Below are 13,946 nucleotides of genomic sequence, written 5' to 3' on the forward strand. Positions count from 1 at the left end.
AAAACATTGCCCTTCTATAGTTCTGTCAAGTTTAATGGAAATGGATTTAACCTGATTATGATATGAATACCAGTATCACTGATCTGATACTTACAAAAATTCTACCTTTCAATAAATTAAAGTCAATGCAATATTCACGCAAACTAGAATGCTAGCTGTTTGGTGAACGAGGACCTCACATCAGAACAAGAAGCCTATAAAGTCCCAAACTGTCCAATTATAATCTTTTCAAACTGCATCCATTCTTTGCATTGAAGATGTGAAACCCAAACCCATTGTTCTCTGTGTGTGGGTTTGTAATTTGCCATTGCCTATATACTTCAACCAGTTTTAGCTTCACGATTTTTTAAAAAAAGAATTATTTTTGTATCTAACTTTCTTTCTTTTGTTCTTTCTTTTTCTTTCATTCTTTCTCTTTATTTTAATTTGAGCAGAGAGGGACAGAATGAGTGAGAGAGGCAGGAGGCGGGGGTGGGCCGGTGGAGTGGGGTGGGAGTAAGAAAGCAAGCCACCAGGTCCAGGATTCGAACCACAGTCGGCCATGTGGGAGTCCAGTGTTTCAATACTACCCCATCTGCTGGTCTCCAGTTTTATATTCAATCTTAATACCCACTAAATTCCTAAATTCAACATTTTGTTTCCTGTTTCCAAAATTTAATTTTTCCCATATTTCAGTAGACTGGGATTTGTCCCCTTCTTGTTTGCCTTGTCAAAGCACTTTCCTTTTTCTTTCCCCCCTTGTTCAGCAAGTCTCATTGGATTCACAGATATACCCAGGCTCTGCCAGAGCTTCAGCTTGCAGGGCTGCCATCTGAGCTGCCATCAATTGAAGTATGACTGGTGCTGCCAATGCTCATAGGGCAGCAACATTGAGAACAGACCTCTGGTAGGTGCAGTGGCTGCAGCAATTTCTTGTTTTCATTTTCAACCCTTTCTTTTTCTCTGCTCTTGTCATGTCTTTGCTTTTTCCAACCTCCTAACTAAAGCTCCTTGTTCATCCATTGCAGTGTTTCTGCCTCCAAAGAGAGGTGGACTAGGAGCCGACTTAAATTGCTAAATCGTCTTGATTTTTCAATTCTCTTCTTTCTATCTTGACTTCTCCTGATCCTATTCCTGCTGCCAGTCCTATACCTACGTCTTGACCAGGAGCGGGAACAAGACCTGATGTGTCATTTTCTTTCCCTGCTTCTGGATCGCGGCTTTCTCCTTTCTCTGCTTCTGGATTCTGATTTCTTCCACTTCCTATTCTTGGGTCGACACTTCCGGTCCCTGCTACTACGAGGATGGAGTCTTTCACGAGACCTAGATCTTGATTGACTTCTGCTTCTTGATCTTTTTTTTTTTTTTTTTTTTTTGAGTTTATGCCTGTCCTCCCCATTTTCAGATGAATTAAGTTGCTCTCTTCCTTTATCAGAAGAACGTTCTTTGTCACTATGGTCCTCAGATTTGTGTTTCTTAGAGGATATACCTTTGGATTCATGTCTCTTTGTTTTTTGAGTTTATGCCTTTTCTCCCCATTTTCAGATGAATTAAGTTGCTCTCTTCCTTTATCAGAAGAACGTTCTTTGTCACTATGGTCCTCAGATTTGTGTTTCTTAGAGGATATACCTTTGGATTCATGTCTCTTTGCTTCTGCTCGTGCGCCTGTGTTTTCTTCCTTTATTATCCGAACTTTCTTTTTCTTTCTCTTGACCTTGATCAAGATCTTGAATGATGATATTTTGAGGCTCTAGGAGAAACAGATACGTCTGAGTGTTGTTTTTCCTTACCTCTATCTGGGGATGTCTTTTCTGGGAACTAGTCCATCTTGCTCTATATCACTAGCACCCACAGTCTAGCATCTGGCTGCTAAGGCAGGGTCTCTATTTACAGCTTCCAACAGTACCCCATAATCCTCCCTTTCTTTCTCCCTTCATGACTAACAACTATCCCCCAAAATTTCAGGTGCATGAGGGTTTTTTGGTTTTGTTTGTTTGAGAGATTTTTACTATAGGGCTCCTGTGCTCACTGGAGTGACACAGAGAGAAAGAAAGTGAGAAATTACCAGAGGGTGGAGTGGTGGCCATGCTGCAATCCCTTCTCCTCCATTCACCTCTCAGATTCTGAGCAGGTGGGCACTCACCCAGTGTGAATTTCAAGCTGCCAGGGCTGGAACTCAAACCATGGTCCTCCACGTGGGAGTCCAGTGTCCCAAACACTACCCACCTGCTGGCTCCAGGTAAATAAAAAAGCTTATTTGAAATCAGTACCTAAAAGATAAACATTGATCCTCCATGTGGGAGTCCAGTGCCCCAAACACTACCCACCTGCTGGCCCCAGGTAAATAAAAAAGCTTAATTGAAATCAGTACCTAAAAGATAAACATTGATGTCAGTCCATTAATGTTAACCAAATAATGAGAAACAACAACTTTCAATATTTGATCTACATCTAAAATTCAAGTTTTGCTAATAAATAAATAAATTCACTAGTTTATATCTTCAGTTTGCATCAGAACTGCTTGTTCCATCTAAATTAGTTTTTTTCCCCCTTCCAGAGTATCATTGTATTCTTCATGGCTTATTTCTATAAATATAATAAAAATACATTAAGAGTACCCATACACAACTTCTTGGCTCCAGACCAGGTCTGAATGCAGCAATTGGCACCAGGTATTGGAACAATTATCCACAGAAAAGTCTTTTACAAAGTTTTTTTAAATGTATTTTCTTTTCATGACACAAAGAATTAAGTAACAAATAATTTTCTGTGCTATAATAAAATCATCCATTTTCAGCATTTTAACTGATGGAAAAAATTGTTTTGCTCTAAATGAAAATAGAAAGTATAAGTGCTAGTAGATGAATTCAGATCTAATTATCCTCTTCTGAGTTTGTAGAAAAGCAATATTGAGATATTAAGCTGAAATATTCTGCCTAGAAATCAATGTAATAAAGCCAGATTTTCTATAGAAACATTTCTTATTATTGTGAACTATATTTCACAATGTTCCAGCTATTGAATAAATTTTCACTTCCATTCAATTTTAGTTTTTAAATGTATTTCCAGAGAAGGAAGGGTCCTCTTCTTACAACAAAAACCTTGTATTGGCTCTTAGAACAATCAACCAGATATCTACTTAGTAAGTTTCTTTTTCTAGCATTCAGATCTGAAATGACCTCTGTTTTTAGAGCGAAAAATAAGCAAGAATTGTTTAAAGCACCATATAGGGCCAGGTTACATCTTGGACTTTAGGTCTCCTATAAGCATCCACTCTGGAATCTACCTTTGTTATATCATGTCTTTACACCAACTACATCTGAAATAACAAAGAAAAACCTTAAGAAAGGAAATAGGAAATGATCTGTAGACCCGTTTAAATTTGAATTCACATAGAGTTTTTTTGTTTGTTTGTTTGTTCTGTTTTTGCTACAGGGTGTGTGCTATCACCAGTGATGGAGAAAGAGAAATAGAGAGAGGTAGAGTGAGAAGTCCCCCAAGATGGGGTGGCCACACCACAATCCCTTCTTTTCTACTCTCCTCTCAGAACTTTGGACATGGACACAGACATGCCCAGCATGATTTTTAAGCCACTGGGTTGGAGACTTGAACTGTGGAGCTGGCCATGTGAGATCCCTCTCAGGACTTTGGACATGGACCATGGACATGACATGCCCAGCATGATTTTTAAGCCACTGGGTTGGAGACTTGAACTGTGGAGCTGGCCATGTGAGATCCAGCCACTTTAACTTCCATGCCACCTGCTGGCCCTGAATATATCTTTTATATTACACATGGCATCTCACAAGAGAACCATGGTGCCTTAACAGTAAGGACCTAGGATACAAGTGGAGAAAGGAGTTGATAATCTACGTGAATTGCCTTCATGTGTCATGTTCTGTTTGTAAGAAGTCCATACCAAGCACAATCAACCATTTCTACCCATGAAATAATATATTTGGAGTTGTTCACACCAGGACAGAGCAATAGCCATCAGATTTATCCTTTGGCCTTAAGTAAAAACAAAAACCAAGGCAAATATATAAAACCATGGTTTTCAGATATCGAGCAATGGGCAGAACTGGGCAGCAATTCCTTAGAAGAAACAAAAGAGACAACTGAAAAGATGCCTTTCCATTTGTATAGCTGAAAAGTGGGAATAATTCACAACGTCAAACAAATATGCCCAATTAATTCTTTCACTTTTCAGAATTATAAAAGCATCCATTTATGGAACAAATATGCATTGAGTTTGTTATATGTTACATTTACAGGCACTAAAAGCTAGTAAAGGAGAAAAACAAGAAACAAGTAATCAATAAAATAAGTAATATCATTCCAGCAAATAAAGGGTAAAAAAGTGGAACAGTAAATGATTCTAGGAAGGACTGAGGACAGTATATGCCTGCTCAGATGGGGGATCTTCACGTTATTTTTAAGAAAACATTTGAGAAAAATTATGAAAAACGAGGAGTGGTGAGCTGGAGAATGAGTAGTCCAGATTCCAGCATAGAAAATATTACACCTAAGGCCACAAGGTAAAAAATAAGATTCAGACAAAAAAGTGCAATGAGTGCAGATACCCTGGTGAAAAATGAATCCAGAATGGCAGGAAGAAGCCAGATCATGGAGGGCCTTAAAGGCCATGGAAAAAGCTTGGTATTTTATACTAAGTGGATTTTATTTTAAATCTAAGAATGTCTTGAGCAGGTGAGAGATATGATTAAATTTCTTTAAAAAATAATGAATGCTGACTGCTGTGAAGAATCACTTATATTGATGTGAGAGTGAAGACATAGAGACCAAAGAGAAGGCATGGCTGACAGTGAGGATCAATTCCCAGACACAGCAAGTTGAAAAACAAACCAGGTCTTGAGCACCCAAAATCTCAGAAGGAGAAATCGAGAAGGGGCTGTGGCTGCCCTCCTCCATTGAGGGGTGCTTTCTCACTTTTCCTCTTTCTCTCTCTCTCTAGCGAGTGTACATGCCTTCTGGCAAATTACAAAAAGAAGAAACAAAAAAAGAAAAGACATGGAAGAACCGGTCAGGGAGATGCCCAAGAAGAAGAAAATCCAGGAGAATCAAGTAAAGAAAGGGAGTCCAGTGAAGAAAGTGTCCACGGGAAGAATTTAAATAAACAATCAACTTGGTCAAGTGTCCCGTGGTGTAAAACACAGCCCATGTGTCCTCCCTGGCCTGGGGGCCTTTGGAAAACTCTGTCTTTATCAGTTTTATTGTTTTTTTAAAAAATTGGATTAGGAAGAGAATTTATATTTTTCAATAGTCAACAGGAACTGGGGTCAGGAAAATCTGTAGTTTCTATCTGGACTACTCTTACCTTTATGATTATGGGAAGTCTATTTTCATTACACAGAGAAGTAGGTTTAGAGATTATTGCTATTGATGAAAATCAAGTACTGCAGAGTTTAGTTCCGAAGACCCCATAGGGATTTTATTGGGCCATGATTTTAATTTCACTCTCAACATAATATGTTACAGATGGGTGGCAGAGGAAGTTAGACTGCTATTTTATAGCAGGAGGGTATATTTGTATTTGGAGAAATGCTCACTGCAGAGTTCTGAGTTTTGTGTGAGTCTGTGCAACTCACAGAGATATATTTACCAATAGTTATTATTTGAGCCATACGTTTATAAATCTGCATACTTTCCTGCTCTTGTAAAAGATCATCATAGTGATTGCTGTTATTGGATTCAAAGCTTTAAGTAGACAAAAATTTCAGGGTTACATCCCAGGAAAAACATTATATAATAATATTTATATTATATATTTATATATATATATATATTACATAATGCATGATGTATTATGCTATAATGTAATAATTATATCTCATTTACATTTATATTAATATATTATTATAGCATATATATATAATTAGTAATATGTTTTCCATCATTTTAATGAGTTTTTTTCATTTACAAAAATTGAATGATTAAATTTTATAAAATAATAACATTCTATGTGCAACTAAAATCCAATTTCATATCCTTGAAAAGAGCCAACATTTTCACTGAGTCTTGGGTTGGCAACCTCAGAGTATTAATTCAGTAAAGAAGATTAAATATTAATGCAAATGTGGAACAGATCATTTTCTTTCTTTTTTACATTTAGAAGTTTCACTTGTTTTTCATCTTGAGTACACTAGGCAAATGGAGATGGGCCAAATAAAATTAGGCACATTAGCATGTCGTAATTAATACCAGTGACAAAAAGAAATCATTTTTGTAGGCTAGCTTGAAATGAGCTTTTTTTGGACCGATTGTAATTATTTGTAGCTTCAATTTTAATATTAACTACCAACTCCTGAAGCTGACTTCAGCCGGCTTCATTTGTGTTTTAAATAATCAGTGTTTAATAATGTATTCTGTGTTACACAGATATTCATAGGGAACTCAAGTTTCAATTACCTGTCACTTTAAGTTACAGGCTGCCAGCAACTAGGTTCTGCAGTATAACCCGTAATGGACTAGGACCAAGCAATGAGAAAGTGAGAACAAAACTCTAGACAGCTTGGCAGGAGCAGATTTTAAAATTTGCCAATTAGTATACCTTTTAATACATCTGTTTACAAAAATTAAAGAGTTGTTTGGTTAACCTTTCCAGTCGCCCTCATCTGTAATGAGAGACCATAGAGATAGTATTAGCCTCAGAGGGATTATCCCTCTACCTGTCTAGATGAAGCCACACAGCTTAGGTGTCAGGATTTCATCAGTGCTCTGATCTGAAGTAGCTTTAATCCACTCAATAATTATTTCAAAAGCAGAAACAACTAATAAATAGTATTATATGTAGAATAAAATGTAAAGTCTTCATACCTATGGTTCTCAAACAGGACTGCACATTCAAATCACCCAGGAGCTTTAAATAAGAGTCTGTGGGAGGTGGGGATGGAGGACCAGGAAGAGTAGGGAGCGGGGAGGGGTGGAGGTGGTTAGCATGAATATGTGTTCTACCTGCCAGCAACACCAGCATTATCTGGGAGCTTGTTAGACATGCTGAACGTCAGACCCCATCCCAGACCTGCTGAATCAGAATCTGCATTTTAACGAGATCCCTAGGCAATTCTTAAGTAAGTGAAAATTTGAGCAGCACTTCTCTAAGACAGTGGTTCTCAACAACCTTGCTGCAAACTGGAAGCACTTAGGGGAGCTGTAAAAAACCACAGGGGCCTGGTGAGCTGAGCACGTGGCCTGGCGCCTGGTGGTTCTCTTCATTTCAGAACAGAAAGCTCTGCTTGGATGAGCTTTATGTATCTGTGTTTGGAGCAAGCTTTCATTAAATGTAAATATAAAGGGCTTTACTAGTACCAAACAAAGATGTTTAAAATAACCTTCGGCCTTATCCACAGCTCTCTTCTCCACAACAGCCCCAGAGGGGATCGCAAAGATCGAAATAACTCAATTAATACCTGACCCTTGTTTCCACGTAGAGAGGATCTCTCAGCTTCCCGAGCTTCCAAAGCAGCCTCTGGTTCTCCCTGTGTGTCTAGACATTCCCAGGGATGCCCTGGCCTCAGACCCGGCAGCCCTTAGTATGTGAGAGACGATTATTTCCCTATCTTGCTCCTCCAACGATGGGTCACATGTTGTCCCTTTTGCCCTAAAGCACAGCACTGCATAAGCCTCGGGTTTTGTCTCTAATAAAAATAATTGCTTTCATTCTCTCTCAAGTGGTAGATGCAGATGGAATAGATCTTTTCTCTCACTTCTCTATCACACACACACACACACACACAAGTAAAAAAGAAAAACTTTTTCCTTTAGCTTTTAGCTAAACTATAGGCTCCCACAGAAATGTATTTATGAAAAATTATTTCTAAGGGAGCCAGCAGGTGGCATGGTGGTTAAGGTGCTGGACTTCCCCATGACCAACTGTGGTTCAAATCCCAGACCTGGTGGCTTGCTTTCTCATTTTCCTTCTCTCTGGTGAATGCATGTGCCTTATGGTAAATTAAAATAATAATAATAAATCAAATTAAATAGATCATTCTTTTAAAAAATGATTTCTAAGAATCATCTCTTCACAGTATATCATGCCACACCAAATCTTAAGTGACAGGGTAGAGCCAGCTATGCTATGTGAGAAAACAGACTCCTAGTGGCTGTAGCTCAGGAAGACCCAAGGTTACTAGATGGAGACCGTGGGACCTGATCCTACACCTACTGATTTCCAACAGATCTGCTTTCATCAACACCCACCCAGCCTTTGTTGCCAATGGCCTGACAGTTGTGCCCTCTCAAACGCACCCTCCACAGTATCAACTTAGGATCCTTCAGAGGCATTCAGGGTGACTAAGAGGACCTTCGCGAGTGTTTCAGCAAAGCACACAGTTCTCGACTCCCAAACAGGAAACGGGGAGAATTTGGGATCAGCAAATGGCATAATGGTTAAGTCGCTGGACTCCAACATAGTCAACTGCAGTTTGAGTTCCAGATCTGGCAGCTTGAAACTCAAGCCAGATGCATGTTCATGCGTGCCCAAAATCCCAGGAGGAGAATGGAGGAGGAGGGGTTGCAGCATGGTCATCCCTCCTGGGGGGTAATTTCTTGCTTCCTGCCTCTCTGTTGAGCACACATGCCCTATAGCAAAAATCTCTCTCTCTCTAAAAAAAAAGAAACTGGAAGAATCAAATTCAGCAAAATATTTGTAACCATGGCAATACATGCAAATTTACTTCCAAACTGGCAAAAGACATGACTTTGAAAGAAATATTCAAGGCAATATTTTCAAGAAGAAGGTCCTTACTTGACACAGAGTTATTATAAACTACTGGTTCCTTGAATCTAAGATTTCTTCCAACCCCCAAACATTTATTTATTTCCAACTTGAACTCATAGGCCATTTCTAGTTTCTAACAAAGCTTGCTTTACTTTAAAATATCTTTGATCACAAGACAGATAATATTTATTTTCAGTGTGGGACCAGCACATGGCATAATGGCTACGTTGCCGGGACTCCCATGTAGTAGATGGCGGTTTGAGTCCCGGACCCAGTGGCTTAAACTCACGCATGCGTGCCCAATATCCCGAGAGGAGAATGGAGGAGAAGGGGTTGCAGTGTGGCTATCCCCCCTGGAGGGGGACTTTTTGCTTTCTGCCTCTCTGTCTCTCTCTCTTTCTGGTGAGCACATGTATCCTAGAGCAAAAACCTCTCCAAAAAAAGATATATTTTCAGTTCATCAGTACAGATGTCAGATACTGCCAGATCATTTCTAGAGAGCAAAAACGTTCCAGAGGCAATTGCTGAAAACCACAAGAGTCTTGTCCTATTGTAGTAACTATGTAATAAAGTCTAAGATGAATCTAAGAAATACAATGGAGTTATTTTCAAAGTGTAGTTCTTTCTCAAAAGATATTTGAATGAATAAAAACATCAAATGCACAAAGTAATTTATGCTCTTATACTTACAGCTTAAATCTAAATACATTTCCTTTTTTTACATTTTTAACTTACATCTCTTTTCCTTTTATTTCCTTGTTTTGTTTTTATATTCAATCACTGTACATCTTTACAACATACAAAATTAATTTCTAAAGGTTATGAAATCTGAGAACACATTGTCATATTTTTTTTCTGCTGCACTTTCCTTGAAAGCAAAATTTTGCTTGTTTTATTTCATCTGTTTTCATATCCTAAATTCACGTGTTCACATGCTTAGGTGAATACTTTTAGGACCCATGATATAAACATCTCGGTCTCTACTGCGAATGCTGTTACACAGACTTTATTTGCAAACTTTCTGCAACTATCTCTTGATCTCTAGGATCAAGTTAAATGGCTGCATGGAGGTTTGGCCACATCTTGGTGGAAAACAACATCTAATATTGTTTTAATGGAATATTAACCTCAGTAAAATTGGCAACAGTAAACATCACCATGTATTGACACTCAACCTAAACAGACCTTGCTATTTTACTCTGTGTAGGCTTAGCTATAAATAAATTATACTTGCGTTTTTCTAAACATTCGTTCGTGTGGTATCCTATTACTCCCAATAACCTGTGTAATCATTATTTGCTACATCACCCAGCCCCTAATTGAGGTGGCAGATAACCATGAATGATCTATTTCTGTAGTAAGAGACAAACAGCTTAACGTGTTTCTTTTTCAGTCCTCACGTCTGATGGTGCTGGATATTAGAACTGCTCAATGAAGAATGCAGTAAGTTCTCACTGTTCTTGCAGAGAGATAAGCGGTCTCCATCCTAGTTTCAGCATTTATATCCTCCCATTCATTTCAGTTTCTGCAGGCTCCCCCTCCACTTGGGGAGCTAGTGTGCTCCCAGGTCAAAGTTACTGGGTGTACAGTCGAGCTTGACCTGTTACTTAGTAAGCAACTTCCAGTGTCAGCGATCTCTGTGCCTCAGTCCCCTCTGTGATAAGTAGGAAAGACAATACAATTGATGTGAAAATGAAGAGAGGTGACTGAGCCATTCACTGAGCAAATATTTACTGAGTGCCTCCTGCATGCCAGGCACTCCTGCAGGTGTTAGGAACATGGTGACAAACAAGACAGAGGAGGCCCTGTGCTCATGGAGCTTACGTTCTTATGAAAAGAACCAGATGGCAATGCGCTTAGGAGGATCACTGGCACCCAATAAATAGTACCTTCTGCACACGGGTATTGAGCACAGTTGGCAGCCATGTGGTCAAACACAGGGATCGGAAGCAAATATTCTCTTGTACCTTAACTTCCCTATTTGTGCTTTTCTGTATTTTCCAAGAAATTCACAATGAACAGGTATTACCTCGGTGGTAAATTAACAACACAGAAGTGCAATGACATCATTTAACACATACTGAAAGGGTTTCCATGGTTTCTAGTGGCGAGAGCTATGATTTAGGTAATGATTCAATAATCATGAATTGCCCGTGCTGTTTTCAGCCCAGGTGTAGATTTTCCAGCGTGAGCACACTGGTTCATTCATTCTACTAGTTCAGCGACTTTCCTTCTTCGTTCTGTTCTCCTGAACCATGCCCTGTATGATGGGCAGAGCTATTTGTCTGTGTATGCATTTTCAAACACTCATTTAATTGAAAACAATTTTAAGTTCGTTTAATCCTTATACTAGCAGAAATTTCCAATTCCCTTCCTGATATTTGTCCTACTGGTAGTGAGTTTCCATAGACCCTGGTTTTCCATGGAAGTTATCTTCTGTTTTTGACATAAATGCTTTATACCATTTCTATTTTCCTCAATTCTGTATGCCAAATGATATACTTAATATTTTTCTTCATTCTTCCTTCCATAACTAGAGCATCCCTAAATCCCAATATCTGTTTTTTAATAATATGTTTGGCTCAACCTTGATTTGCATGACTTCTAAAATACCAGCAAACCTTCTTCCTGCCCTGAATATTTTTCTAAACCTATTTTTGGTATTACTCTCATTCTTTTAAAATTACTTGCTAATTTTCTTCTATTATTATTTCTTTTGCTTGTTTACTTTTTTCTTTATCACATCCATTAAAAAATTTCCAAGTTACTCTTTTTGAACTACATGTCTTCATATAATATGAAAGTATCTGTTAATTTCCCGGACATTTTAAGAAGAGACTTAAAGATAAAAGCCAGTATATTTCTATGTAGTAAGCCATGAAGACATTACTTAATTGAAAGGACGTTTAATACCATTATTTCCAAATATAATTTTAAGAATTTGTACTCTTCATTAGTATTTCCAAGGCCAAACATTACTTATAAAACAAACAAAAATATTAGCAAACTCCTTTTCCCAAACATTTCTTGAAACATTCCATTAAGGAACATTGCCCCATTCCATAAGTCTACCTTGTATATCACTGCGATCCCAGTCAGCCCCAGTCAGCCTTTCAGTATTAGGTGAAAGACCCTGGACCATCTTTTTTTTCTTTTTTTTTTTTTTTCCTTAAAGAGGTTTTTGCCTTAGGGTGCATGCAGACCAGACAGTGAGAGGAAAAATGAGAAATCACCCTTAGGGGGGATGATCATGCTGCAATCCTTTCTCCTCCATTCTCTTCTGAGGATTTTGGACATGCATGCACAGGTGCCTGGCATGATTTTCAAGCCTCTAGGTCTGGGACTCGAACAATGGTTGGTGATTTGAGATAATTAGGTTTCATTATTTTTTAAAGAATTTTTAATTTAATTTAATTTATTTATTATTATTTTAAATTTTTTTTGGAGAGATTTTTGCTATATCGCACGTGTGCTCACCAGACAGACAGAGAGAGGCAGAGAGACAGAAAGCAGGAAATCACCTCCATTCTCCTCTCGGGATCTTGGGCATGCACGCACACGCGCCCGGCGTGAGTTTAAGCCACCTGGTCCAGGACTCGAACCGCGGTCGACTACATGGGAGTTCAGCGACATAGCCATTACGCTAACTGCTGGTCCCTATTTTAAATTTTTGAACAGGGAGAGAGAGGAAAAGTGATAAAGCAAGCCACCAGATCCAGGACTTGGACCACGGTTGGCCAAGTGGGAGTCCAGTGCATTAATCACCAAGTCACCTGCTGGTCTCCAGATTTCATTATTTTCAATGGCTAAATAGTAATCCATCATGTATAGATACCACGTTTTCTTGATCCACTCATCTGTTGGTGGCAGCTTAGGTTTATTCCATCTTAGTTATTGTGAATTGTGTTGTAGTAAATATGGGAATGCAGATATCGCTTCAACTTACTAATTTCCTTTCCTTTGGACACATACTCATTAATGAGACTACTGAATAATAAGGTAGATCTATTTTTAGCTTTTTGAGGAATGTCCATACTATTTTTCATAATAGATACTTTAATTTACATTCCCACTGAGTTCTTGCTCCACATACCAGAATTTGTTATTTTTTGTCTTTTTAGTAATAGCCATGTTTTTAAAGATTTTTTTTTTTTTTTTGCCAAAGGTCATGTGTACTCACCAGAGAGATAGACAGAGAGAGGCAAAATGAGAAATTACCTTCTGGGGGATGGTCAAACCACAATCTCTTTTCCTCCATTCTCCTCTTAAGATTTTGGGCACACATGCACACGTGCCTGGCATATTTTTAAGCTGCCAGGTCCAGGATTTGAACCACAGTCACCCATGTGGGATCCAGCTACCTTAATAACTACCACACTACCAGCTGGCCATAATAACCATTTTAACACTAAGTTGAGACGTTACTTCATTGTGGTTTTGTAGAGTGCCACGGAATGAACAACCACTAGAACCAGATTAAGTTTAAAGGGAGTCTTTATTAGCTGGCCAGTGACTACAGTCTGAGGCTCGGGGGAGGGGACAGGACTAAAATTCAGAACTGTAGCCCTGACCAAAGTTTGAGTAGTCTTTTTATAGTGGATCAGTTACCAGGGGTTTCTATGCAAGCAGTTACAGAAGCTGAATCAAGCAGGTTAATTATTTCTGAGGGGAGTGGGGTTTCCATCTGAGCAGTTACATTGCTAAACAAAAGGGTTTCAGGCTAGTTAGCAAAGACAGTAGCAGGTACAGGATGTCATCCCAGATATGGTTTTCTGTATGGCTAACATAAGCTATTTTCTCATGGGAAGAGCAAGCAGGTTTACAGGAGCAGACAGCCATGTTAGGGTAAGGGAACAAGATGGACAAACAGTTGTTCATGTGCAAGATCTAATATGCGGCCTTCTACAGTTTTGATTTGCATTTCCCTAATGATTAGTAGCGCTGAAGATTTTTTCACATATTTGTTGGTCATTTATATGTCTTCTTTTGAGAAATGTCTATTTGGGACATTTGTCTATTTTTTATATCAGAATTTTTTATACTAATTTGTTTGAGCTTCTTGTGTATTTTGAATAATAATTCCTTGTCAGAGAAAGCAGAATAGTGATTTGATTACTAGAGACTGGAAATATTCAGCATGTGGGGATAGGAAGGTGGTTAATAGATAAAAAATTACAGTTGGGTAGAAAGAACAAATTCTAGTCTTCCGTAGCACAGTAAAGTGAGT

At 38.5% G+C, this 13,946-nt stretch overlaps 1 pseudogene; it reads right to left on the reverse strand.

Moving 5' to 3' along the window:
* Positions 1 to 228: 228 nt before the first annotated feature.
* LOC102499830 (arginine/serine-rich coiled-coil protein 2-like) lies at positions 229 to 10,645 on the reverse strand (annotated as a pseudogene).
* Positions 10,646 to 13,946: the final 3,301 nt, after the last annotated feature.

The sequence above is a fragment of the Tupaia chinensis genome, unplaced genomic scaffold, assembly GCF_000334495.1.
Source record: "Tupaia chinensis unplaced genomic scaffold, TupChi_1.0 Scaffold000099_1, whole genome shotgun sequence".
Classification (NCBI taxonomy): Eukaryota; Metazoa; Chordata; class Mammalia; order Scandentia; family Tupaiidae; genus Tupaia; species Tupaia belangeri.